The sequence below is a fragment of the Perognathus longimembris genome, chromosome 2 (genome assembly GCF_023159225.1).
Source record: "Perognathus longimembris pacificus isolate PPM17 chromosome 2, ASM2315922v1, whole genome shotgun sequence".
In the NCBI taxonomy this organism is placed as follows: domain Eukaryota; kingdom Metazoa; phylum Chordata; class Mammalia; order Rodentia; family Heteromyidae; genus Perognathus; species Perognathus longimembris.
In genome coordinates this window covers 86,827,860-86,851,594 of record NC_063162.1, presented here as the reverse complement: position 1 = coordinate 86,851,594, position 23,735 = coordinate 86,827,860, and positions in this window count along the sequence as shown.

Genomic DNA, 23,735 nt, shown 5'->3' with positions numbered 1-23,735 from the left:
AATGCCCTTTCTCATGATCCTTCATTCCTGCAGATGATGGGGGAGGAGATGGGACAAAGAGGACATAACCACACAAATTCAAGATTACTTGATCCATTATAGTGTAAGGCTGCCATTTTCAGGTCAGTGACTGCCTTAGAAAGAGAGGTGAGTGTCTTTAAAAATGGGGCATCCTAAAAATTTCAAATAAATTTTAATTACATTTTTCTTCTATATTCAGTTGATTAAAATAAAATTTAAAATGTTCCCTGAGAGAGTGGGAAAGTGAAGAGAAGGGGGCTCTTAACTTAGTTACTGCAGCTTTTCTGTGACCCACTTCTACATGTTGTATGCATTTCTTTGGCAAATTGAATAATTTTCACAAGTCAATTACACACATTCTCTCAGTCTGTTTAAGTGTAATGAAATAGTTTAATAGAATAAAACAATAACTCCCAAGATGATGATGTTGGCCATTATTAAGTATAACAATAGGAATTAATTGTGACAGCAGAAAGGATAATTGATGACTTGGAAAATGGATTTGAAAGCTCTCTATTGTTATTTCAGAGACATTTGAAGAGCTATGTGAGTTTCTGCATGTATTTAAACAGGATTATTAATAACATTTTTTCTTAATTCCATATGTTTGGTTAGCCCTTTATAAAAACTCTGTCAAGTTCAAAATCTTGTTTTTAATTTAACTGACAGAGCTTGCAAAGTACCAAGCTCTGTTCTGAGCACTTCATACATGTGAACTCAGTCCCCCACACCAACGCTCTGCTCTGAGACCCAGTCCTCTCCTCTAGGAATGAGAACACCAAGCTTAGCAAGAATTCGAAATTCATCCTAGATTCCCCAGTTGGAATGTGGCAGGCAAGAATTTGGATGCAATCTGCTCCACGAGTCATTGCTTTGAACCATGACACTGTTCTGTCTGTGTCTCATCTCAGTCCTACAGATACCCTGAAGAGTGAAAATGTTCAGTTCTGTCTTCTGAGGGATAAAATATTTCTTTTTTTTTTTTTTTTTTTTTTTTTTTTTTTGGCCAGTCCTGGGCCTTGGACTCAGGGCCTGAGCACTGTCCCTGGCTTCTTCCCACTCAAGGCTAGCACTCTGCCACTTGAGCCACAGCGCCGCTTCTGGCCGTTTTCTGTATATGTGGTGCTGGGGAATTGAACCTAGGGCCTCGTGTATCCGAGGCAGGCACTCTTGCCACTAGGCTATATCCCCAGCCGAAAAAAGATTTCTTGAAGCAGATATTTAAATTATTTGCCAAAAAAAATGTAGAGCTGGTTAGTAATCCCTAAGGCTGGGATTAAAACCCTTGTCTTCTACTATCAAATCAGCACACTTTCTGATGTGTTCTTCTGGAGATACAGCTTATTTTGTTCAAAATGATATATAATATTTGTAGAACTTTGGAAAAGAGAACACTATATTTCTTTTTTGTTTTTTGCCAGTCCTGGGGCTTGAACTCAGGGCCTGAGCACTGTCCCTGGCTTCTTTTTGCTCAGGCTAGCACTTTACCATTTAAGCCACAGCGCCACTTCCAGCCTTTCTAAATATGTAGTGCTGAGGAATGGAACCCATGGTTTGATGCATATGAAGTGAACACTCTGCCACTAGGTCATATTCCCAGCCCCCAGCCTCTACAGTGTTTTGTTTGTTTGTTTGTCTTTTTTGTTGTTGTTGTTGTCTGTTTGGGGGCTTGAACTCTGGGCCTGGACGCTGCCCCTGAGCTCTTCAAACTCAAGGCCAGCTCTCTATCATTTGAGCCACAGTGCCATTCTCTATATTTTTTTTCCTGAAAAAAATCTACACAAATGTTTAGATTTGGTATAATCATATGCTGTTATTTTTCATTAGAGACTGTTAATTTAGGAACATAGACTCATACAGTGCTTAATGAGCAATGTCTCCTAATTCTTGCCTTTTCTGTGTGTAATTGGACTTAAAAATTTGAACTTCCTCCTCCTTGTCCTCCTCTTCCTCCTTCTGCTCTTCTTCTTCCTCCTCTTCTTTCTTCTTGGGATTTAACTCAGGACCAAACATTTTCTAGACAGGCACTCCACTTTTTGAGTTGTTCCATAATAAGGAATTTAAAGGCTCTCATGAATCTCTTCTAGTTGTTTCATATATAGCTTCTAAGTCCTGAATAGAGAAAGAACCTTTATAAAGTCCAGAGAATATGCTGTGTTCTCTCTCATTTGACGGTCACCCACACCAGTTTCTGAATCATTATTTAAGAGATCTAAAGGTCATAATCTTGGTTTAAGAGGCATGTGGCAAAAATTATGCCTAATCCCAACAATAGTGTGTTTCTTGATTTGTCACATTTTCAGATTCTTAGTTTTCTTGTGGGACAACAACAATAACAAAAATAATAAATCAGAAAAAAAAAGAAAGGCCGGGGTGTTCATTATGCTGTTTTCACTATTATGTACTTGATTGAATGCCTGGATTTTTGGTGTTTCTTATTGTGCTTTATGTATTTGGTTACCTGGTGACAAGCGGGTGTAGTTTTCTCCTTCTATTCTTTTGTATTTTGAATTACTGTGCTCAGAGTTTGAAGGAACCACCACTGAATCTAGTGTTTCTTATCACCTAAACAACAGAGTAAATCATTGCAGATCCAAATTATCCACAGTGGGTTTCAGGAATAGAGTGAAGGGAAGTGGATGTCAGCCCACAACTTTAATAATCCAGGATACGGAGAGCCTGGCAGAGTTAAAATTTAGACCGTGAGTTTAGAAGCAGGAATTCATAGGTTAGGAAACTCAGGCTAGAACCTAAAATGCTGCTCAGAAATGAGCTACCACCATACACAGAAGGATTGATATTTCAGGTGTTCGTGTCTAATGAAGAACTTTGTGCTAGTTATTAAAATTGAACTTCAGCATTCTTTATATGCTTTTTCTTAGAAAATTAAACTTTTCTAGTTTGTCTTGTCTAACTTGTAAAAAATTTGATGGATATGTGGGTCTTGTATAGGTTTTTAGAAATCATCTGGAGATAGTAGAGTTAGGTAACAATATATGATAATAAATTGTAATAATATATATATATATATAACACAATATACAATAAATATTTATTTGGAACTTGTAAAACCGATTTCTTATCCACATGTCCATCCTCAATACTTGCAACGTATATGCTTACACACACTCACATAAACACATGCATGTGGGGACACTTCATTCTTCCTTTGTCTTCTTTTTGTTAGAAACCATTCTTCAAGGTTAAAAAGAGCCTTGGTGCATTGGGATCAGCTTTCCATGTGAAGTAGCTCAGCAAGCAGACAACCATATGTGAGGGATGCCCGAACCTTATCTTTCATGAAATTCCAGATTGAAAACAGGACTTATTACAAAGCAAGGGCAATGGTCTAAATGGATTTTAGGAATCTAAAGATAGAATTGAGAATTTGATGTGAAAAATAAATTAGCTAATTAACAAAACAGTCCCAAGATGTTAATAAGATTAAATATAGCAGCAGGGCACACAAGAATTAGATAAACATGATTTTAAACAGACGTGCTCTTCTCATTGTGCTGATTTGGTTTTCTTTAACCACAGCTGCTCCTATTAGGTGTGAAGTACAATATACATGTTTAAAGACTTCTTGCTATTCCTTATCTTCCTCAAGAGCTTAAAGAAAATTGAAAATTTACACAAGCTCATGGATAGGTTAGTTCTATCTTTCTTTTTCCTCTTTACTCCATTCTTGGCCAGTTTGGAATATGATTAGTTTGTATCACTTGATGCATTATGCACCTATCAAATGATGTTTGGTAATCAATTCTTGATCTCTCCTAGAGGTCATTCAATGACACCATCTAAATTATGTAATTTCATTTCTTCCTTTAAAGAGAGTACATCTATTTTCTTTAAGCACACAGGGATTTTTTTTTTTTGTCACAGGTAAAGTACCCAGCCATCTATGAAAAGATGAGTTTTTTCTCATCAAGATTGTCAGACTTGGCTTCTATAGAAAGATGGAGTTCGTACAAATATCTCTTTTATTTAAAGTTCCAGTGAATATACCACTAACTGTTTGTTCTAACTCTTGATTGTGAGGTCTCCTAGACTCAGTTAATTTTACTTTGCCAGTGATGGGTCTGAATGGAGGAGGGAGGATTCTGTAAATCTTAAAGCTGTAGTTCTGTGGTCTAATATAAGAAAAGCTAAAAATTGCCATGATGTACATGGCAGAATGTGAATATATATGGAGTAGCTCCAGGCAAATTTATAGTATAAAAGTAGTATGGAGAGGGACAATATGGAAAATTTTTTGCCTTGTGGCTTAGTGATTGAGAGAACCATTTTGTTAAAGGCCTGGATATCTATTAACAAATGAAATAGCAAAATAGCTGCTATTTGTGGTTACACTGTATCTTTTTCATTCACATTTTCCACTTATAGTTATATAGTTTTCCACTTATAGTTATAGTATGTGAAATTTTGTTTCTCCCACAGATCCTGATTCTGGGATTTGTTAAAAAAGGTTTAGCACAAACTCCAAAAAACTTTGCATCTTTCCTCAAATCTGTTTTCAGCTTTTCACACCAATAATTTGGGGGGGGGGATGCTATGCTTGTATGAAATGACTCCATCCTGTCCACAGAAAAGATTCAAAACAGCATATGTTTGGGCTGAGTGCTGGTGGCTCACACCTGTAATCCTAGCTACTCAGGAGGCTGGGATCTAAGGATCACAGTTCAAAACCATCCCGGGCAGAAAAGTCCATAAAACTGTTATCTCCAACCACCACAAAAGCCAGAAGTGGAGCTGTATCTCAATTGGTAGAGAACCAGATGTGAGCAAAAAATCCAAATGAAAGCAGGAGGCCCTGATTTCAAGCCCTAGTACCTGCACAAAAATAAAACAAAAAAAAGCAACAACAAAAAGCCCAACCAAACAAACAAAACAAAACAACACAAACAAACAGTTGCTCCCCACAAGTAGGTCTCATTAAGTGAGACAGTGATACAGGAGCATAGGGAAGTGTTAGGCACTGCTACCTGAGGAAACAAACAATGGCCCAGCAGAAGGTGAGAGTGAGCATTACCACTGAACCTCATTCTGTTGGGTGTTTAGCATCTCAATCTCAACTCCATTTTCCTTTTGTTTTCTATTTGGAGCAAAGCACCACACTATGTTTAATCCTTATGGGTTGCTGAGAAATGTAATTGCGTTTTTAAAGGGAAAGAACATCCTAAGGTAATTTTGGAGATCCTTGTAAAGACCTTGATTTTACTTTATTGTCTGCATCATCTCTTTGTTAACATATCTCAATGAACAGCTTTGCCATGCAGACAACAGGAAACAAACCAATGAAATAACCACACTTCTACAAAATAAATAAAATCCACAAATTACTTTTCTTTGGTGAAGCTTTTTTTTTTTAAATTAGACTTATTTGAATGTAGAATCATTGCTACTAAATGAGCCACAGTACTAAAGATCGGACCTATAATTAAATGGTCAGAGAAAATACTCAAGGCAAAGTTTACCCCCAAGTGCAGTGGGCAAAAGATCTGAAGGTCTAGTGGAGACTCCATTAACCCTGGAGGAGCTCTCCACACATCTCATAACAGCTAGCTTTTGTACACTTTCAGTATGGAGTCACGATGAAACCCACAGGCACAACTCCCTTTCTGGTGAGACAAAGGATCAGTAACAAGAGACACTCATTTCTAGTTTGCTTCAACACAGCATAGGTCCCACAACTTTGTATTTATTGTCTCTACTTTGATTACAAATGTCACAACCACTCTTGAATGGGACAGAAAAGTTATCTCCCTTTCCTCCCAAAGCTAAGTTTTCCATGACTATTAATAGAAACTGTCATCAAGTTCGCCAAAGCTGGAAAGCTGAAAGACTTTTTTTATGTGCCAGTGCTGGGCAGTTGAACTCAGGGCTTAGGCACTGTTCCTGAGCTTTTTTTGCTTAAGGCTAGCACTCTAGTACTTGAGCTATAGCTACACTTCTGGCTTTCTGGTGATTATTGGAGATAAGAGTCTCACAGACTTTCTTGCCTAGGCTAGATTTGAACCATGATACTCAGATCTTAACCTCCTGAGTAGCTTGGATTACAGGCAAGAGCCACTGGTGCTCAGTTGACTTTTATTTCTTTTTGTTCTTTAATTCTTTATGTAATAAAATTTCCTATTTTAAATTTTTTTTTTGGGGGGGGGCATGTCTTGGAGCTTGAATTCAGGGCCTGGTACTCTCCTTGAGCTTCATTTGCTCAAAGCTAGTATTCTACCACTTGAACCACAGTTCAACTTCCAGGTTTTTGGTGATTAATTGGAAATAAGCATCTCACAGACTTTCCTGTCTGGGCTGCCTTTAAACTGTGATTCTCAGAACTCAATCTCTGAATAACTATGATTACAGGTATGAACTTTTTTTTTAAGTGAACAATTCAATGGCATTATTTATCTTTACTATCCACTTCTAGAATAGAATTTTTCATCCTCTCAAGCTTGCTATACCTACCAACAATGTTTCTCTGGTCCTCATGTCACCTAATCCCTTGGCAACCACCATTCTGAATTTGGCCTCTAGGATACTTGTCTTCACAAACACTCTCAAAAAAGTCTTCTTTAACTTCAGAAACTTTCTGTGGTTTATTTTTAAAACTCATCAGAGAAAATGCACAAACTTTTAGGCATGCATTTGGAAGAAGGAGCATGCCAATAATAACTCTGTAGAAGGAGCTACCATCCCCGAATGAGGCAGGCTATTGCTCAAGTTGTGCCAAAATTATAGCTGCATATCTACCTTCAAATGGGTGGTGAGAGATGGCACACTGAGCCTGCAAATGGGAGACAAATTCAATCATCTGGGACAGCCTGTGCCCAGAAAGCCACACATAGAAATAAATGTCTTCCGGATTTGGTGTGTGGTTATTATTGGAAGAGAAGATGTTTGTTCTGGGGCCATTGGGATGAAATACCACTGGGCCAATTTGTTCATTTGTATTTATCCAATTACCAAACCAAGGTGAGGATTGAAAATGGTTTAAAACACACAAATGAAGCCTATGTTGAACTTGGATCAGATGTGGTCACAGCTATAGGAATGAAATTCAGTTATTTTCTCCATTACTCCTCCTCAAGTCCTTCCCAAAGCTTCCACCACTCTAGAAGAACAAACTCAGTCAAAATGGAAAATTAACTTATATAGACATAGTAGAGAATGTACAAACAGTCTGAATAGAAAACTTGCAAAATACCAACCCTTAAGAAATTTCTAGCTCCTTCTGTTTTTGTTTTTTTGTGTGTGTGTGTGTGTGTTTTTTTTTTTTTTTTGCCAGTCCTGGGCCTCGGACTCAGGGCCTGAGCACTGTCCCTGGCTTCTTTTTGCTCAAGTCTAGCACTCTGCCACTTGAGCCACAGCGCCACTTCTGGCCATTTTCTATATATGTGGTGCTGGGGAATCGAACCCAGGGCTTCATGTATACGAGTCAAGCATTCTTGCCACTAGGCTATATTCCCAGCCCCTCTAGCTCCTTCTGTAGGAGAACAATAGGGCCATTATATCCAAGTTACCTCGATAGTTACTTCAACTCATGATTTCTCTTTGCCCATGGGGACACATCGACAGAGCCTAAAGACATGCATGCCTCTCTGGTTGGTAAAGTTTTTGCATATAATATAGAGTTTTTAAAGCAAATATACAGAGTATACTTTAGAGAAAAAAACTAACACTAGGGATATGAATATCCTGCAAAGAATAAAAAAGCCCTGAGAGTACATATTGTAAAGAATTTATAGAATTATTGCAGTGGAAATTCTCACTGATTAAAAGGACAACTTCCCCAAGTCCATGCTGGCTCGAAACAGAACCTCAATTTCTGTTCTCATGAATAGTACTGAGCACCTTCCATCAGAGCTCTACAGAGATCTCGTCCAGGATGTGAGAACAGATACAGACACTACTTCTTATTGCATGTGGATACTGTTAAGCTCTCAGGAGTCACAGAAGGGAGTAAAATGCATTGTAATAATGAAATACTTGAGCGCTGGTGGGCTCATGTCCATAATCATTACTTCTTGGGAGGCTGAGATATGAAGATCCTGGTTCAAAGACAGCCTGAGCAGGAAAGTCCATGAGACTCTTACCTTTAATAAAGCACTGAAAAAGCTGAAAGTAAAGCTGTGGCTCAAGTGGTAGAGTACTAGCAAAGAAGTTCAGAGGCAGCACCCAGGCCCTGAGTTTGAACCCCAAGATACACACACACACACACACACACACACACACACACACACACACACACACACACACGAGACTTCAGAAGGCTGTTCAAGGGTCATTATAATAACGAACACTTCTTTTATCATATTGCCTAGGAATGGGACAATAGATGAATAGGTTTTGATGTGGGGAAGGAGTCTCTAAGAAGGTTACAGGCATGTAGCAAAAATTATCTGCTGGCTTTGGGGGTCTACAATAGAATATAATGCTAAGAAGAGGATGGCAGGAGGTGGTTGTGGCTCAGAGTTTTGTTCTTCCCTTCAGCATCATGTGGCTTTTGGTAATTTTCCACTATGATGGTCATTTGACTACTGTAGCAGAACTGATTCCACAAAACACACAACAGGGCCAGAGAATTTACCATAGAAGGAAATGATTAGTTATAAGGCTATCTAGGCATTTAGAGGGGCTGTCCCTCAGAAGTATAGCTGTACTGAGTCCTGGTTTTTTCAACATCGGAGTGAGATTTCCATATGATAAAAGTTGTTCAGCATCCTTAGCAGAGATGTGGGAGAGAAAGAAGTGCCTGTCTTTGCTCTTTATCAATGGTCCTCACAGAGAAGAACCACGCATTTGTAGGGTATATTAGGCATCTCTGATGCCAGCCACTTGCAACTGCTTCTTTGAGGAAGAATAAGTTCAAGCCATAAAGTGCTGCCTTCTTAGTGTTCACTGTGAAAGGCCATGGCTAACAAATCTTCAGTTCTGTCCTCCTAACAACCTATCTGCATGAGTGATGGCAACTAAACTAAACTAAAGGCAAGGCCTTTCCATGTGTGCTTGGCAGCCTTTAGGCTTCTTGAGCCCTTGTATCCAGCCATCTTCATGATGATATAAAAGCTAGATTGCTGCTTGACATATGTCAGGGGAAGGGAGTTTGGTGTGTGAGTTAAAGCAGTCTTAAGGAGCATGTAGACCCAGGTTTAATTATTGCTGCAGTTACTTGCCCAAGTTACCTTAAGAGCTTACTAAAAAATCTTGATGTCTATTTCCTCTGATAGGGATGATGATTGCAATTGTCTCATGTGACTCTTGTGAGCCTTTAGTGAGATAATTGATGTAAAATCCATGATGAAGTACCTGACCTAAGACTAGTGGAATAGGTAAATATTGTATCATATTCACTTTCTAACAAAGGAAAGCAAAGGTCTCTGGAGCCCCCAAGAAGCTATTGTTATCTTATTTATTTATAGCAGAAAGATAATTGATTACTAGTGATCATTACATTTGATCTTCAAAGCAGGATGGAACCAGTAGGGAAAATCCTTAAAAATTCTCTGACCTTCATATCATTCACACAGTTACTCACAAACATCAGCAAGTGGCTCTCAGAGCCACTGGTAGAAGCTCTTCTATTTTGCCACAAGGAGATTGAACTTAGGGCCTGGGCACTGTCCCTGAGCATTTCTACTCAAGGCTTACACTCTGCCACTTTGAGCCACAGCCTCACTTCCTAGGATTTCCTTATAAGAGTGAGCTATAATGAAGAGAAGAAGGCAAAAATGATTCTTAGAAAAAGGTTGGTGCTCAAGAATGACATTGAACCTATGTTTTTAATATTTGGGCTTATTTTATATACACATATACATATGATTAGAAAGGCATCAACATATTAAATAAAAGATCATTCTTTACTCTTGTTTAAAACTTCAAGTGATATCTGTTGTTTTTATGTTTAAACTAGGTAAGTGGTTTTGTAATTTTTCTTGTAATGAATTGATCATTTTTGTTTATTTATTTATCTGAATCAACCTCCAATTTCAATATTTTACATAAAAAGTCCTGTTAGCATTTCCTCAGGGATTCAGTATTGACTCTCAGGACAGAAGTCAACCCAGTAAACATTTGTGTGGACTGAGCTTCTTCACTGAATTAGCAAATTTTCCCTCAATGGAGTGATCAACTAAATCAGCCAGTTTCATTAAATATGATCAGATTTCTTTCCACACCCTCTGACTGCTGATTATTCACTGACAATCAGCATATCCATGTCTTGAGTCAGCAAAATAGCAAAATAAATGTCTCTCCTCAATTTCTATCTCAAGACAATGTCTGGGGAACATAATGCAATTTTAAATTGAGAAATCTATGTCCCTAAATATTAACCCAATATTACTTTGTAATAGACAATTACTTGTGCATGGTTTAGCAGTGGTACTCAATGTTCTACTGGTTCCATTGACTGGCCCTGTACATAAGCACCTAAGTAATAGAATATTACATACATTTATTTTGTATTCTGTTGGGAAGAAGTCATAGATAGATCTATTTAATCTCAGGACTAGAAAAGAGTTGAAAGGTGATATTGATGAGATATCAGTGTTTAAATCCTTCCAGCTTCTGAGTAACATCAAATAAATGTCAATTATTTGATTTCTAAATAAAATCTGATGTAACAACAATTTCTAAATATCACAGTAAAATACTGATTCTAGTAAAGCATACATTTATTGATTACAGATGCCACAGAGTGTATGCTAACATGCTATAAAACATTAACAAGAAGAAAAGCTTTTCCAAATGACTTACTGCATTGAATACCATCATTTATTAGATCATCTCAGTGTGCAATTTAGAAACGAGATTCAGAGAAATTATTCCCTAAGTTGTTCCTCCTTCTAATAGTCTCATCTAAACCACAAGTAGCCAAGAAGTTGCCAGAAACATTAAACTTTACCTGCCATCTTGAGCATCCTCCCTCAGTCATAATCAGCTTTCATTCCTTACTGCTCTCTTATGGCCAGGGTGCTCTCCTGTTCCACCTGCAAATTCCAGCACTTCTGTGCTAACCCCTTAAATCACTGGACTTGCATTTCTCTATCTAGATATATCTACCTTCTTGATAGAAAACAGGAACAAGAGAGGGATCTGCCTACATTCTGCTTTCATCCCTTGTGCCCCTAGGACAGAGCTAGGCCTGTGTGTGCCTGATAACCTGTGAGTGTTTCCTCATTGATTGCTTTGCAAAGACAGAGAAGCATCCCTTCCTCCTCCATGAGACATGGAAGAGATTTCCTCAGTAAATCAGGACACCAAGTCGTTTTAATGGGGAGGGGGAAGGGAAAGTGGGAGAAAGCAAGGGAGGGCGTCACACTGTTCACAAAGAAATTTACTCATTACCTTACTTATGTAACTATAACCCCTCTGTACATCACCTTTACAATAAAATAAAATAAAATTAAAGAAAAGAAGTAGTTTTAAGAGGAAACAAAATAGTAACAACAGTAATACGTCATTCCTGGGTCTCAAGTCTGTTCTTCCCACCTGACCCCAGCTCCCCTCTGTCACCCTCCTTGGCTCTCAACTCCAGAGGATCACCTTTCTAGTCTCTGCTACAGCCGCCTCAGGTTTCCCTCTTCTTGGATTCGTTTATTCTTGTTTTACAGGAAGCCATTATCAGGAGGGCCTTCCTCAGAATCCATACCAATAGTCCAAAGTCAAGACATTAAGCAAATTAAGACTTTTCGACATATAATGTTCATGCATTTCCACTGTAGAAAAATTTGGGGAGCTAAATCATGGAAAGAAATAAAGTCATTTCTTATTTTACACCTGAAAAACAATCACTGCTAATATTTAGTATATAGCACTCTGCCTTAGAGTTTGTAGTCTGAGCATTTTTATGCATTTTTCTGTTTTACAGAATTGGAAATGTGTAGTAGAAATGATATAAAAGCATTTTCTCACATCAGTACATATTTTCTTCTAGAGCAATGATGATAAACCTTGAGTTTGCATCATTTGGGAAGGATACTTAACTGCCTATTCTAAAACCTTTGGCTGAGCCTAAACACATACATCGGGGGTGACATTTGGGAATCTGTGCTTATCAAAGGCTGCCTAGCTGATGATGACACTGTTTTTCCTCAAGTTTAACTTTAAAGAATGGCTATAACACCTATACTATTTTAAATTCTCGTTTTAGGAGTAGAATGAACCAGGATGATATGAGGAAAAGAATGAGTTGATGTTCCCAAATACTGAAATCAATTTTTATATTATATTAACCTATTCACAGCATCATTTTATTCAAACACAACTATGCAACACAGAGCTCTGCAGTCAGCCTGCATTAAAATTCAATAGTCACACATCCCTAGAGACCATTATTGACAAAGGAAAGTGAATGAGTTCTTTGACCATACACAGTAAGGTGATTTCCTGGTGAACTAGGTTGGGAAGAATTATTTTTGCAAAATTTTACTGAAATTAAAATCACATCCAAGTGTGGCCCAAATGTTTTTCCACTAAAAATCTTAGGACAGGAACACTTCTTGTCCTAAGCCTTCTTATTGTTTGTTATTCCTGGTTTATGCCCCTTTTATTTACACACAGAGAATAATCCCTAGGATTAACTTTATTTTTTAAAGCTGCTTAAAGCTAGGTTTTAAATAATGAGTAACATTATTTTAAGCTACTCATGTTGACAAGTTGTATAAACTTACAATGAATCAAAATCTATGTATTCATAAGTAATGGCAGAGCTAAAACTCATGAGATAATGTTTGACTTAGGTCATTGTAGAACTGTAATATGAAATAACCTTCCAGAAAATTCATTCCAATTTCAAGTCATTCCATTTGCCCTGTGAAATTAGGAAAGACATGATAAAATTAAGATTATTTCTTGAAAAACCATTTTATTCAAATGTAAGTTTATGTAATTAATTGCTGTACTCAGTAAACATGATGCTTCCACAAATGTGTGCTATCATGGTAATTTATTCTACCACATGCGCAGCAGCAAGTGCCAATGGGCGTTGTGTCTATTTACCTTCCCATTTGGATTTATCCTTGTCACTATATCATTTCTAATTTCATTCCAGAACATTCTTACCCTTATATCTCACTGTTTTATAAAGTTTCCTCACCATTCTTATTACCACTGCTGTGGACTATTTACAAGTCAACTGTAAAGCCTGACAACATAATAAATGGGTGTTTTAGCTACAGACTGAGTGAAGGACAGGAGGAGAGATAGCAAACACAGGGGCCTCAGGAATCTGGCTGTCCTGGTGGATTAACCAACTGACCTTTTGCTAACGTTGGAGGGGGTCATCTAAATTTAAAATCAGCAGCTGGGGGGATTATTTCCTGCTAAGGGTACCCTGCTGACTAACCTCCTGCTCCTCCTGGAGTTCAGTGCTAGTGCTCCTGTGTGCCCACATGCGTGGTGTGTGTATGTGTGTGTGTGTGTGTGTGTGTGTGTGTGTGTGTGTGTGTGTGTTGCCTCATGTCTTGCACAGCAGATACCTTAGGACTGAAGAGGACAGATAGGTGATGTTGAGGCAAATGGGCAGAGGTACCTGAGAGCTCTGCTGACAGGCAAACACAAGTCTTGGTTTAATTTAAAGCCACAAAGTTAAAACCTAAAGTCAGTCTGCTTTTCATGTGTAGAAAGGATTCACTAAATATGGATAGGGTTAAATACTCCCAACAAAGAGAATATTACAGATTACAGATGATGAGTGGAACTGAAAATGATGAAGAGGATGATTGTTGGAAGTTCTGAAGGCTTGAAACATAAAATCCCAAAGGCAGTTCATCTTAGAGACTGCTACTACCTCAACACCATCTCAGATAATCTCAGAAGAGCAGTCCTGTAAACTGCCCAATGAGATACCCTATTTCAAACACTTGTATAATCCCCAATGGTGAAGTCTCATACACAATAGACTTTGCTACATGACCACATGATGTGTCATTAATCTGAGCACATTAGACCACCTGCCAGGATGCCAAGAAAGGTGGCAAGGAAAGAACAGTTATGCCAGGCATTTTGCAAAAGGTAGCGGAATCTCAAAAGGAGATTAAAGATCAGATTGGTTGATAACCTGCTCAATATAATACAGTTAGAATAAGGCATAGCTCAAATTTGCACCCCAATCTTACCTTATTCCAAAGTCTTTCTCATGTTCCCATTCTCTCTTCCTGATTCTTTCCACTATGCCTGCTCATAGTGGAAATTGGATGACTTGCAACTGCCTATTGCATATTCTCTTTTCTTTTGGTAACAACACCCTGATTACTTTTACAGAATTATCCCTTTTCGACAAATACAAACTGAGAAGATGATAGTCTTCTGCCATCTAGGACACTGGACACTTACCACCTGAAATTCCAACTGCTCTGTGAGCAAAGAAAGAAAAAAAGTCAAAAACAGTAGTAGTTCTCCATCCATTACAAGTATTGCTCCCTGGATCCTTGGTATGAAAATTTTGCTCCTTCCAGGATAGGTCTTTTTCCTTCTCAACTATCACTGGAACTCCCTGGCATCCTTCCACATGAATCTATGTCTGCTTTTATCAGCCTGAGTCAATTTCTGTTGCTTGCAATCTAAGAATCTGAACCGTGAACATGCTTGTGATTTTGATTTCGTTAAAGTAATAAGCACTTCCACAATGCACTTGACTGCTTTCATGAACCCAAAACTCATCTAGCATAGTGATAGGCAATCCAGATTTCAAGAGTAGTTAGTGCCCATGAAAACCATTTCTTACTAAGTTCCTATACAACTATTTTCTAGAAAAACTTAATTTTCATCTGAATTCCTAATTTGAATCCATCCTGCTGTGTGAGCCCTGTCCTATGAAGTCAATTTATAAAATATATTGCACTGTACTTTCCATTTCTTACTTTCCTCTTTCACATTCTTTTTGAAGTCTGTTTAATTACACTGAGATGCTACATGGAATTTTATTATTTGTGTATATTGTGCTTGCTTGCAATATTCTGTTGATTGGAAATGCTCTATTCCCATTTTCCTATACTGATAATGTTATGACAGATATCCTTCTTTGGTATTCCATGAAAATATTTCTATAATATATACCTCAGTTTGCAAATACTGGATTGTAGATGTATACATACAAAATTTCAGTTAATCTAAATCCCCTTCCCATACATCTACTGTAAAGGATGAGGTTTATTGTCATCCCCCCAAATCTGGTAATTCATAATATTATCCAATATTATTTTTATTTTGTATATCTGGAAGATATTGCCAATATCACATCATTCTAACCTGTATTTCTTTGGTTACTCTTTTTTTTTTTTTAAATTTTCTTACAGTTCTGGGGCTTTTTGCATGCTAGGCAAGTGCTCTGCCATTGGGCTACATCCCTACCCCTTTCTCTGGCCACTCAACCTCCATGCCAGCTTGAGGTGCTTACTTACATTTTTTTTCACCTTTCTTTTGGGAGTTGAAGCAAACTGTACTTTATAAAAATGGTCATAGCAATGTTTTCCAAGCCATATTCACAGGTTACCTTTCTCATCCTAACTATTGATTCCACTCTTGCTCCCTTAAATCTGAGCAAGACTTCCAGTAAGTATCTCTTCTCCCTCTCCTATCTTCTCTCTATCCACGTCTCACTTTTTCCTTTGGTCTTACCTTTGAAACATAGCCACCATGTTGTAAAGAAACCCAGGCCACCCGACTACATGAGTAAGCAGTATTAGAATTCCCACAACATTTCACCCAAGAAATCAACTGCTTGCTACTATCAACATGTGACACATGGAAATAAATGAACCTCTGAGACAAGGTCAGCAAACACTTTCTTTTTTTTTTTTAATAAAAAAATCTATCCTTATGTAGTTGTACAAAGGAGATGTCATTTAAGAAATCAGTTTATGAATACAATATATTTGGATTCATGTCATCTTTTTCAAGATTCTCATTTTCTTAAAGAGCCAGATAGAAGCCAGGTATGGTAGGGCATACTTATTCAGGACAAAGGGAGAAGGAAAGAACAGAAAAAGAGAAGAGAAAGAAAGGTAAATAAAAAATGCTTAAGCTCAGAGGATCACAATAGCCTAATAGCTATGCCCTTATGAACGCATAAAATGATGCTAAGTAAAATGAACTCTATGTTATGGAAACTCCATGTTACATTATATCACTGTTGTAATTATGTTCAACATGCCATGTGAAACTATAGCTTCTTTTGTTGATAATCCTCTTGTATCCCCTTCCTGTGGTTGTACCTGCACTTTCACTGTATCTCATTTGAGTACACTGGATACTGTATATACTGGTATTAGAACTAGGGAAGTGAAAGGGAATATCAAAATCGAGAGACAAAGGATAAAAAGACAAATGACTACAAAAGCAATACTTGCAAAACCATTTGGTGTAAACCAACTGAACATCTCGTGGGGGAAGAAGGGAAGGGGGAGGGGGGAGAATGAGGGAGGAGGTAACAAACAGTACAAGAAATGTACCCAAGGCCTAACGTATGAAACTGTAACCTCTCTGTACATCACTTTAACAATAAATAAGAAAAAAAAGGCTGAAAAAATGCTGAAGCTATTCTTAGTGGACCCTATAAAAACAGACAGGGTTTTGCCTGCAGGATTGTATGTAATTTGCTTTGCTTTAGATGGTTCCTGTCCCCAAACTTCAAGACACCCAGCTATCATCCATGAAGCAGAAATGAGCTTCCCTCACTTAGTCCCTGGCCAAACTGCAAATCCATGAACAAAACTTCATTTTTTGAAGCCACTCAATTTCAAGTTAATTTGTTGTATAGCCCTAATAACTAGAACATCTGATGTTTTCACTTGTTGATTTGAAGGAATTTTTAAATTTGTTTTACATATTAATCAATAGTAAGTTACATATACATTATTGATTTAAATAGAAATCTTCATTTTTAGGTTAAGGAAATATCAAGTACTAGCTGAATAATAGTGGGTACCACTATTTCTGTTTTCTTTTCAATTAAATAGGGTGGTGCCACTACTTAGCTCATATATATATATATATATTGGCCAGTCCTGGGCCTTGGACTCAGGGCCTGAGCACTGTCCCTGGCTTCCTTTTGCTCAAGGCTAGCACTCTGCCACTTGAGCCACAGCACCACTTCTGGCCGTTTTCTGTATATGTGTTGCTGAGGAATCGAACCCAGGGCCTCATGTATACGAGGCAAGCTCTCTTGCCACTAGGCCATATCCCCAGCCCCTAGCTCATATATTTGCTATGCCAATTAAATGAATGAGTATAAGACAGACACTGGTGGCTTACACTTGTAATACTAGATCCAGGTTCAGGCAAGAAAGTTCCTTAGACCCTAATCTCCAAAATAACCATCAAAAAGTATGGCTGGAAGCCAGTTCAAATTGGTAAAGCACAAACTGAACATGTTGATTTGAGTGAAACCCTGGCTGGGTACTGATGGCTACTGCCTGTAGTCTGGTCTACTCAGGAGACTTAGACATGACAATCGTGGTTCAAAGCCATCCCAAGCAGGAAATCTATGAGACTCTTATCCCTAATTTACCACCAAAAAGCTGGAAATGGAGCTGTGGGTCAAGTAGTAGAGCATTAACATTGAGCAAAAAGACTCAAGGACAACACCCAGGCCCTGAGTTAAAGCTCCAGGACAGGCACAAAAAATTAATAAAAAATAAAAATAAAAAGGGTTTCCTGTAAAAAGTACTAGTAGTGCCTGTGTTTGAGAAACTCTGGGAAGGAGAAAATGCCTCTTTAGTTTGGATATGCTGCATGGAGGCATAAAACTCCAGAAATAGAAGACATGTAAGACATTATAGAATCCTATTGTATTATTTTAACAGATGGGTGTGTTACCAAAAAATTTATGCTTAATAGTGTATGATCAGCTTGTTTATACTATTCACCATAAATTTCTTACTGTCACATAATAATGTTCTCAGTTCTCTACCCAAGAAAGAAGAGTCTAGGACCCCATGTATGAATTAGCTCCTTATATCCCTTTGATCTTAGGAAATAAACTATTGAGTCCTGATCCTTCATTTTTAAAGACAAATGAATAGTGTGCAGAACTTTTTCCTTTATAAAATCAATGCTATACAAACTTATTATCTAAAGGATTGAAATTCTTGACTCTGTTAAGAGTCTGATTTCATTCTGTTAGAACAGTCATTAATTTGTTCAGTGTGGTGAGTTTGACAAGCCTATTTATTCAATGTAATCTATTTGCCCAAGCCATATGAGGTGCTAGAGGGATAGTAATGGAGAAAGTGAACACGGCCCTAGTCTAGCATGGAGGATGGAGACTTTGTAATTGATAGCAAGTGTAGTACTGTTATAAAAGGAAGTAGATAACAAGAACATTTAATGGAATCATCAAGGAACTAGAAAACCAAGGACACAACATTTAAGTTCATTTCAGGAAGGATGATTCAGCAGCTTATAAAGATGAGTTGAAGGAATGCAGCTGAACAATGAATTTTAAAGAATGTCTTTGTTAAAACTGGTCTCAGTTTATAGTCTGGTCTCGGTTTATAGTTGTAGGGTTTAAGCTCGAGGGGTAGAAACCCACTCCCTCATATGAATGTCTGACCCTGTCCAAGTTTAGATAATAGTTTATATTCAATCAAAATTCATTTATACTATAAACTACTCCTTGAAAAGCAGACTATTATAGCTTGGCAAAATAACTAATTATGTACTCATCTTCTGCATGTCAATGTCTTCAAATATTAAGGATCTTATATTTTCCTTCTAATAGGCTCCTTGTTTTACTTATTGTAGTTAGCATAAATTAGAACTAACACAATCCTATTTTTAATAGCTTCCTTTCAAAGTCTGTTGATGTGCCAGTTGGTATGAATTGCCCTAAATGTCCTCCCTCCTGGGCAAGACCCATCTGTCAAGATATCCAAAATGGTATTTTCTGCTTCTGGGAGACATTGATGTGGACCCACATGCCCTGCTAAGGAGAATGCTACTAGGGCTGCATGTTAATAGGCCAGCATCATGAAATCTCATGTTCCAGGATTTTCAGATAAAATGCAGATCAAATGGACTAAATACTAGTAATGAAAAGCAATTTTCTTAGTCTGACCTACAAATGAGCTTGGTCACAAGTGTAGGATTGTGAGATGTAACAAATACAAATCATTTTTCTAGTTGACATATGTCCTGTTTATGGCATACTAAATGTTGTTGTTTTTCTTAACCTATGTGAAAACTTTTGCCTGTGAAGTATTGTGTGAAGTCAGAAAAGGTTTTGCTTGCTTCTCTTTTGTCTTTTCCCACATGCTACTTCCTCAGTGATGCTTTGCCTGACCATGCTGTTTCAAAGTAAGTGACCCCATCATTTGACCTTCTTGCTTTTGTCCCCTTCATAATATTTATCAACAAATGTATCTATGTATTTCATTTATTCATTGACGTCCCTTCTACAAGGTAAGCTCCATGGATTTATTCAGTACAGTATAGCTGAAGTAATCTCTCCATCCATTCATTTGTTCATTGATTTGTAGATTATTGTGATTAGAAGTATAGACTCCAGAGACACACAGACTTGAGTTTCAATTTTGGCTTATAAAGCTTCTGTGGTCATGTCAGATGAGTTGTATCCTTTTTCTGTACCTCAGTTTCTTCCTTTGTGAAATGAATACAAGAATAGACCCTTTTGGTCAGTATGAAGGAAATGACAATGCTTATAAAATCTCTATCTAGAACAATTCCAGGAACACTGTAAGTCTTGCTTTTATGATTTGTTAAGCAGGTCTAAAGCAATACTCGTGCTTTATGCAATTATTCTCCACTATGAAAACAGCACTCATGATCCTCCAAGTGCAGTTTCTCTAGCAGTCTAATTGATAGGAATGGGTACTATTCCTAGCTTTATATTATCACTATTTTGACTAGCTCTTTCCTCCATCCCAAGTATTTTATTTGCATGTATGCATGGATCAACACTCTGTAGAACACCAACACTATAGAACACTTGGGAGCTACTGCAATATCTAGAAGTCTTTCTCCATGCAGTTCTCTCATTTGCAGTCCTCTTCCTGCCAGTAAACCACACTTTGGATTTTGGGTTAATCTCTTCCACTCAGGGACTCATTTGGACTCAGGGCCTGAGCACTGTCCCTGGCTTCTCTTTGCTCAAGGCTAGCACTCTGTCACTTGAGCCACAGCACCACTTGTGGCCGTTTTCTATATATGTGGTGCTGGGGAATTGAACCCAGGGCTTCATGTATATGAGTCAAGCACTCTTGCCACTAGGCCATATTCCCAGCCCTATTTATTTTCTTAATGGAGGCTCAAAGAAGACCTATTGTTAGATTTGATTGATGTGCATCTTATCTTGCTTAACTTATAAGTCACTCTTCCAACTCCCTCTTCCCTATTCAAAATCTTCCCTTTCCATCTCTCTATTTATTGAAGGACTCATTCTTTGGTTTTTCCTGATTCAGCTGATCAAAGTTCCACATTTCTCTGTCTTGTGTTTCTTGCAAATCGTAATGAATGAATTGGGAAGACTAACTCTAGGATCTATACCACTTTTTAAATGCTTTAGTATAATTTCGTATCTGAGCTAATTATAATTAAATTCCTGAAAAAGCCACCAAAGGGAATTGATGTAAGGCTGTTGACCAGAGGTTCATGATAACCTCCCTTAGGTCATTCAGCTTTGTCAAAGACAGAAGATCAATTTACCAAATAAGCACAGGGGAAGAGATAGCCCAGGACATTTAAAAATGACCCAACCCAAGTCCTGAGCTGAGTGCCCTAGAAAGGACATAGCAAGAAAAACTGGAGTTGCATTGAGGCTGGTCTGAGAATTTAATTTCAGGTTTTATTATCCTAATTTACACATTCATAAATGTGAAATAGGTCATTATCAAGTGCTTAATTTTCAATGTAAGCCATAAAATGTATACACATAAAATAAAACTTGGAATTATAGTTAGGACTTCCATTCCAGTCTCATATGATCTGGCATCCATAGGCTAGGAGTGGAAAAAATGCTTTTATTCGCCTTCCTTCCTTCCTTCCTTCCTTCCTTCCTTCCTTCCTTCCTTCCTTCATTCCTTCTTTCCTTCCTTCCTTCCTTCCTTCCTTCCTTCCTTCCTTCCTTCCTTCCTTCCTTCCTTCCTTCCTTCTTTCTTTCCCACCTTCCTTCCTTTCTTCACTCAGTAATTCATTGTGACATATAGTAATCAGTAACTTAGATTTATACACATACTTGGATCGGTGACAATCATAGGAATACAGTGGCACATGGAATTCTGGAGGTCTTGGAAATACAGATGAAAAAATAAAAACATAGAGTATTATTAGAGGACTATCAAAATTGCAGTGGGAATCCAAGGAGTAGAGTGGCTTTATCTACTATGAAAACTCATGGATAATGAGCTGTTTTCCATTTTTAAATTTTACTGCCAGAAGCATGTATAAATCTTTACTGTCTTCACAAAGAGAAAAAGCATTAAAGTATACCTGTAGTAGACTTTGTCTAAGGCATTTTCTACTCCTAACATTGGGTTATTTTTCATTCTGACACTTAACTTATAAAGAAGGGGATTTGGCCCGGAGCCAGTAGCACAGGCCTGTAATTGTACCTACCCAGGAGGCTGAGATCTGAGGATCATGGTTCAAAGCCAGCCCAGGCAGAAAAGTCCCCATGAGACTCTTATCTCCAATTTTAAAAAGCCAAAAAGTGGCACTGTGGCTCAAGTGGTAGAGCACTAGCCTTGAGCACAAAGAGGATCAGGGACAGCACCCAGGCCCTGAGCTCAAGCCCCAGCAATAAAAACGGGGAGTTTCGTTTTCTTTGAGCCAATTAATTCTCTTAAACCTTAGACATAACTTAGTGATCAGTAATTCTATTCAATCTGACAATATCTATCTTGAATTGCTTATCATATACATTGAGTTCTAGTCCAAAGCAGAGAAAAAAGCATGACATTCTAGTGGGTGGAATTCTCTGTTTTTGAGGGAGGGCTTTTTTTTTTTTCCTGTCCTACTCAGGCCTTCAGCTGAGACTCACTCATCAATTTGCTTCACTTAGTTTACCAATTCAAATATTAATCTCATACAGAAACAACCTTAAGGGCACACCAAGAATAATGTTTAACCAACTATCTAGGCACATAAAATTGACACAGAGAATTAATACATAAAATTAGCCATCACAGTTAGACACATCTTTTACCATCATTGACCTCCCATCACTTCTTCCTGTTAACATTGGACCTGACATAAAGCCCACTGCACAATTTATATCTCTTGATCTATTGGAGTGGCAAAGGTGATTTAATGTATGGAGCCCAAGAGCCTTCCCAGCTACCTCTCAGCCCTTGATGAACCCACATACTCTAGGTGAGCTGACTGTGGTTCTTACCAAGGGGGTCACTATTTTAATTATGGCATCACATTATACATTTTATGATTAACCTTGAGATTTTTATTCTACATGTCACAGGAGTCGTGATTCTATAATTGGTGAAGTGCTGGTGGAAATAATTTCCTCTCAAATTCAATCACATGAAAGAAATAAGTCTTAATCCCTGGAGAGTATATAGGTATAGGTGTTTTTTTAATGAGTATGATTAGGCTTTCTACTAGCATTTCAGTTTCAGAGAATGAACTGGCCTAAGAAATTCCAAAAATCTATGAAGACAAGAATGAGGAAATGGAATGTCTGTACCTTGAAATCAATTCACTGAATGGATCCTAGTGGATTGTCCCTGGTTGTATTCATTCAAAATACACAATTACAGTGTGATTGAACCATAAAACTAAACTATCATCCTGTAAAGACAGATGAGTTTATGAGGTAATACTAGAGAACTGCAATTTTGAAAGACCTTTGACAAAAGAAGATCTGCAGGGTTTGTCTTTTCGCTTAAACAGTTGTAGAAGAGAACAGAACAATAAGTAAAATTATATCTCTGCCTCTAAAACAGAGACACAATGGATTATTTGTTCCTAAAATTAAAAGCTGAAATTATAAGACAAATCTTGATAAATGCAATCTGCTTATTTTCATATTTGGCTTTATTTTCAAGAACAAAATCCATCAGAATTTTAAGCTGTAGTTCTTGGAGTAGATCCAATTAAATGGATATTTTCCCCCTTATCATTTAACGTTTGGAGCACAAAATTCTATCAGCTGTGTCAAAATGTACACCACATTAGAATGTGCCTCTGTGTGGGATTACCTGCGGGGGGAGGTTACTAGGAATCACATGTTAATATTTATCTCTAAGGTCTAAGAAGTAGCACTGTCTTTTTTCCTGAATATCCTCTGGGGCCATATTTCCCTTTGGTTTATCTTGGATATGCTCTGATGTCTTTTAAACTGTCATCAGTAATTATATTCCTTGGCTATACATTCCCTACTTAGGAAGGAAGCCACATGAAGGCTAAAAAATCACTTTCAGGGCAAAGTAGCTATGAGAAGATGTCTGTGCAGTGAGCCTCACTGTTAGGGCCCATTCTGTTTTTTAAATTTAAAAGTTTATTTTATTGTAAGGGTGATATACAAAGGGGTTATAATTAAAATAAGTAAGGTAATGAGTACATTACCCTCATTTTCTCCCACTTCCCCCCCTCTCCTCCCCACTTTCCTCTCCCTCAAGTTGTAAAGTTAATTTCCAACAGTGTGTTGTGACTATGGCTATTGCATTGATTCACTCTCTGTCCTTTGCCTTACCATTTTACTATTCCTCTTCCCTTCCCTAACTCAGATAAACATATATACA